The sequence below is a fragment of the Lactuca sativa genome, chromosome 5 (assembly GCF_002870075.4).
Source record: "Lactuca sativa cultivar Salinas chromosome 5, Lsat_Salinas_v11, whole genome shotgun sequence".
In the NCBI taxonomy this organism is placed as follows: Eukaryota; Viridiplantae; Streptophyta; class Magnoliopsida; order Asterales; family Asteraceae; genus Lactuca; species Lactuca sativa.
The window spans coordinates 4114340-4120702 of NC_056627.2; positions in this window are offsets into that span (position 1 = coordinate 4114340).

The window sequence follows — 6363 nt, forward strand, 5'->3', positions numbered from 1 at the left end:
GTCTCCAGAACCTCCCGCAGTGCTCCTCATGCTGCTCCCACGTCTTGGAATAAACCAAGATGTCATGAATAAATACTATCACAGACTGATCCAACATCGGTCTACACACGCGGTTCATGAGATCCATGAATGCGACAGGAGCATTGGTGAGCCCGAAAGGCATCACAACGAACTCATAATGGCCATAACGCGTCCGAAACGCAGTCTTCTGTACATCCTCTTCTCTGACCCTCATCTGATGATATCCTGAACGCAAATCAATCTTGGAGAACCAAGATGCTCCCTGAAGCTGGTCAAAGAGGTCATCAATCCTCGGGAGTGGGTAGCAGTTCTTCACCGTTACCTTGTTCAGCTCCCGATAATCTATACACATCTGATGCGACCTGTCCTTCTTCCTCACAAACAGAATCGGGGCTCCCCATGGTGAACTGCTCGGTCTAATGAAACCCTTTTCTAACAGTTCCTGCAGCTATGTAGACAACTCCTGCATCTCAGGAGGAGCCAACCGATACGACGCCTTGGCTATCGGAGCCGCACCAGGAACCAGGTCGATCCTGAATTCCACCTGTCGTTCCGGAGGTATCCCCGGCAACTCCTCGGGGAATATGTCCACAAACTCTCGTGCCACAGGTACATCGTCCACCGTCGCCCTACCCGTTTCCCGGGTATCGATAACATACGCGACATAACCTGCGCAACCCCGCTAGAGGTAGCGCTTAGCTCTCGCTGCTGAACATAAAGTTGGTCCTCATTGTGGCCTCTCGCCCTGAATCACCAGCTCTCCCCCACTTGGGGTCCTGACCCGCACCAACTGCTGCGCGCAGTCGATCACTGCCCCATTACGGCTGAGCCAATCCATGCCTATAATCACCTTGTTCCCATGCAATGGAATGGGAACCAAGTCTACCAAGTAGCGCTCCTCAAATAACCTCAGCACACAATCTCGAAATACCGTCGATGCCCGCACCGAACGGTCGTTTGCAATCTCTACCTCTAGAGGGCAATCCAACATGCCCGAAGACTCGGAAAATCTCTTGCTAAGAGCAAGAGACACAAATGATCGGGTAGCGCCTGAGTCAAACAACACCAGAACTGGGATGTCGTTCACATGGAACGATCCTAAACAGAGCACATATCAATAACTCAATCACAACAAAAGAAGATCAGAGGGAAAGAATCATACCCGTCACCACATCGGGTGCAGCGCGTGCCTCCTCGGCTGTCAGCTGAAATGCTCGGCTCCGCACCACTGGAACCTCTATCTTGACCTTCCGGACATCTGTAACCCACGCCGTCGTTGAGACCGGCGTTGCCGCTGGCACTGCTGCTGACGCTGCTGTCAATATCGGGAAATTGGCCCTTTTGTGGCCCCTCTGATTGCAATGGAAGCAAATCAGGTCTGTCATCTGTACTGCAGGGGCAGGGGCAGTATAATCCCTGCCAAAATGCCCCACCTTGCCACACTTATAGCAGCCCGAACCTGGCCCAATGCGACAAACTCCCTCGTGTGACCGACCGCATTTCCCACAACGGTCCCGCCCTGCCTGGCCTTTTGGCCTACCATCAGATCCCCTGGGCTTCTTCCCCGAAGCCCTAGTCATCAGCCCCTCCACTCCCTTCCTCTTCTGGACGTGCTCCAGATCAATCTCCCTCTCCCTAGCACTGGCAATCATGAAATCTAAGGTTGGGCAAGCCGAAAAACTAACATGCTCCTGAATGTCAGCTCGTTGCATGTCATGGTAGCGGGTCCTCCTCATATCCTCATCACCCGTGTATTGGGGCACCAACAATGTCCTCTCCCGGAACTTGGCGGTGATCTCCGCCACAGTCTCCGTAGTCTGCCTCATATCCAAAAACTCCCTTGCCAGCCGCTGAAGCTCCACAGCTGGCGCAAACTCCGCCCTGAATCTGGTCACAAAATCTAACCAAGTCATAGCCTCAACAGCCGAGGCCCCCAATGAGTTGCCAACAGACTCCCACCGATCCCTAGCCCTGTCTCGCAAGCATGTTGCTGCATATCTCACCTTCGACCCCTCTGGGAAGAAGCTCGTCAGCTGCGTAGACTCAATGTCTACGATCCATCTCCTAGCAGCAATGGGGTCTTTCACCCCATGGAAATCAGGCGCACCACTCCCATGAAAGTCCTTAAAGGACAGTGTGCACGTACCCATCTGGATAGACGCCATATCACTCCTGAATGATCGGAGACGATCCTCCATCAGCTCAACAATCCCCTCCTTCATCGAACCGAAGATGATAGGGGTCGACTCAAGGATTCCCCTCATGATCTCAGACGCGATGAACTCGCGTAGCCCGTCATCAACCTGCTCGGATCCTGAACCCAAGCCCGATCCTGATCCTGATCCGGAACCTCCTGCTCCAAGTCGTGTGGTCACCATACTGAAAATACACGCATAAAGGTCAGGATCATTCATATACTCGAGAGGTCTAACATACTTCCCAAGGTTCCCGATTTTGTCTAGGCCTTCCTTGATTTGAGTATGGGTCCTCTGCTTTTAGTAGTACGGGCCCATACTACCTTCCACATCTACTCGTGCTTTCCTCAAGGATTGCTTCAACTTCACCGGGTCCCTTTACCGATACCCCTTTCCACTAACCTCATCCTAGGCTTCCCTAGGGCACTCTCCAACCTATCCTCCGCCATCAGCCGCACAGGACCCCCCTACCATTTCCCCCTAACTAACTTGCAGGTACTGTTACATATCCGCTCCTTAGTTAGTTGGAAATAGCCAAAACCCCCATAGCACAAATCAAGCAACATTCGTGCATCGAGTAACAAAATCAGGCATAACCTATACAGGCCATCCTACTGCTAACTAAACAACCCTAACATATAGCTCATACAATAAGAATATAAGGCATCCTCCTAGTACTTAGCCCTAACTAGCATGCGATTATTAGAATCATATATCAGGCACACAAGGCATCTTCCTAGATCCTTAGTCCTATTCTAGCATGCAATTCTGAATCAAGCCATATAGCATAACATAACATGTATGGGTATCTTAGGGAAAACTTACTTGAGCCCAGCCGGTCGCACGCATCACACACCCTGTCTTTCGTAAATCCTTTCGCTTAAATTTTCAGAAAACCATTTTATTGAAAAATAATCTTTTAGCCCCTCAGTTTGAGTCCAGACACCCCCGAGGGTGTGTCCGAATGCCTCAAACCAGGGCTCTAATACCAACTTGTAACATCCCAAAATTCAAGCCCAAAAATTTCATTTTTGATTAATTAATTCATAAAACATTCATTAGGAAATATTATATAAACACGTCATCTCAAAACCAAATATCATGTATGAAACCCACAACGATGAACAAATGTCATATTAGAGTACAAGCCCAGAAAAACACCGTGCGGACATCATATGTGAGTGTGTGTGATGCCATGCTACGCCGTTGGCTCCTTCCCCTTGGATGAAGAGGTACCTGAAACCAAAAACTGAAACCGTAAGCACAAAGCTTAGTGAGTTCCCCCATCATACTACATACCATACAATACCATCGGTATCTTTCAACCGGTAATCATCGTCGGTATCTTTCAACCGGTAGTCATCATCGGTATCTTTCAAACGGTAGTCATCATCGGTATCTTTCAACCGGTAACCGTCATCGGTATCTTTCAACCGGTAATTGGGGACTATTCCATCCCTACCACTAGCATACGATAGCAAGATAAAAGCACACATTCAGACATATCCGGGTACTGACCTACCCCTTGGTCCTAAGGACCACTATCAGGGAAACTATCCCTATCATGTAACATATCATACATATATAACTCATAACCAAACGTATACCAGACCAAGATAAATTATCACAAAGATAATTATCTTCTAAATAATCCTCAATGGTGGGCCGGTACTGTGGCCTTAGACCCACCCCTACTGGAAGGTAACTCACCTTGTATCTGCTGAACTGTGCGAGAATCCTCTGACTGCTGCCACTGCTGCTCCGGAAATCCACCGGTTAAAATTCCCACAAAACACTTAGTCAGAAATTGACATCTACCCTTAGGGTAAAATGACCATTTTACCCCTTGACCAAATCAAATTCAAAGTGAAAGTCAACTTCCAGTTGACCTGACTTGCCGAGTTGACTCGTCAACTCACCGAGTCCCTATCCTTCCATCAGACCTCATACCCGTCTCTACTCGTCGATTTAGGCAATGACTCGACGAGTTTTCCTTCTAAATGAACACCGACTGAATCCACATCCGACTCGCTGAGTTGTATCAACAACTCGTCGAGTTCATCATCAACTGATGCTCATGTCCTGACTTGACTCGCCGAGATTTATGAACAACTCGTCGAGCTACTCTTCATCCTATGAACACGTTCTGTCCTCGACTCGCCGGGTTGATGAACAACTCGCCGAGTTCCATGAAGATTGTCTTGGACTCGCCGAGTCCGTTCATGCACTCGCCGAGTACCATGAATTCCCATAACACTTTTCTTAGTCCAGAATGTTGGGTCACTCCCTGGGACTCCTAAAACCCTTCCACACTCAACTGGTCCTTATGACCCTCGCTTATATGGGACCAAAACCATTGGAACCGCTGAGTCCAGGGATGGACTCGCCGAGTCTATCACATTCCTTACTAAGAACTTCGATTTCTGATGTACAACACCTAACCAAATGATAGATCTAGGCCCCCAAACTCGATCTAGCACGTAAAGTTACAAACTTTACGTGCATGCATGGGACAATAGAGCTTAAAAGGCTCTAAAATGGTTCTTTTGTTGCATGGGGCCTTCCTTGGTGCAAAAACCAACCTAGATCTGACTTGTGGCTCATAAAATGACATGATACAGAAGCCCAAACCCCCAACCATGTCTGCAAACATTGTTGGCCACCAAAAATGGCTTATAAAAGCCCTAAATCACCCCAAAGAGGGATCTAACAAAAGAATGAGCAAGGTTTAGACTTCATACCTTCCAAAGACTGCAAAAGGTGAACCAAACTCGAATCCTTCAGTCCCCTCTTGATCCTTCTATGCTCTTCCATCTTCCTTGAGATCAAAACTCACAAGAATTACTCAGAAGGCCTTAGATCTTCACAAAAACAGCTAGGGTTTGCTATGAAGAGTGTTGGGAAGCATAAAGGGGGAAAGGAGGCTGCATAAGGTCGTTTAAATAGGGTGCAAACCCCTGGATTAGGGTTTTTGCCCAAACAGCGGCTACTCGCCGAGTCCGGGACTCGACTCGCCGAGTCTGCAACTTAATCCCCGCGCCTCATCCCGCTTCTGTTGGATTAGTGTCTAAGTCCATAACTATTTTGGTATGTACTTGACCCGATGGTGCATGGTCCTTTTGGGTTGCCTTCACCAAAGCAACTTGATAGGATGAATTATGGAGAGAAAGGATTAAATATGATTTATTAATATATTATGAGAATAATATATTAAAGGAGAAATCATTTTGTTTAATTAATCATATTGTGACTAAAAGAGATTAATTAAACTTAAGGGACTAGAATTGTAATTATAACATAATTGCAATTTGGGCTATGGATTGCCTTATATTAAGGAGTGGACGAATTCTATGGGGAAACCCATTAGAAATCGTCCAAGGCCTTTAAGGAAAGGAGTCCATAGGCTGCTTAGGGCTTAAGCATCCAAATTAGGGTTTCCTTGTTAGATAACCATAATAGCCTCACTATATATAGACCCCTTATGCCCCACAAACGTGGACAAGCTTTCTTCTAGGGTTTCCACACATTTTAGGCAGCCTCCTTTTCTTCTCTTCTTCATCCTCTTGCTCTTTGTGTTTGTGAACCATTAAAGGAGTGACATTTGTGACTCTAAGCTTTCTAAAGTCAATACAAGAAGGATTTATTTTTATTGCTACATAACAATCAAGGTATGATCTAAACCCTAATTTATATGTTATCATATTCTAGATCTAGGGTTTATAGTCTTGGATAATTGCATGTACAATAGAGAAACCTAGATCCAAGCATTAGGGTTTGTATGAGCACATAGGATGTTCTTATGGCCAAAACCCATCAGTGGTATCAGAGCCTTGATTGGTTTCTATTGTATTGATGCCTTGTATGCTTGTTCAAGTTGAAAATTCGATTTTTGTGAAATTGCCTGATGAACTCGGCGAGTCCCATTGTGGACTCGGCGAGTCCATATGGGTACTCGGCGAGTTCGAGCGTCAGAAAGAGGGGATTTCGGGATTTCTTGTTGTTTTTCTCATGGATACTTGCCTTATCTGTTTTAGATCATTAAAATCCGACATATTTTTGAGTATATCCTTGATTAAACAAAAGATAATTACCAATTGATTAGATAATAACTTCCTTATATGATTAAAGTTGATTATTTGTATTAATT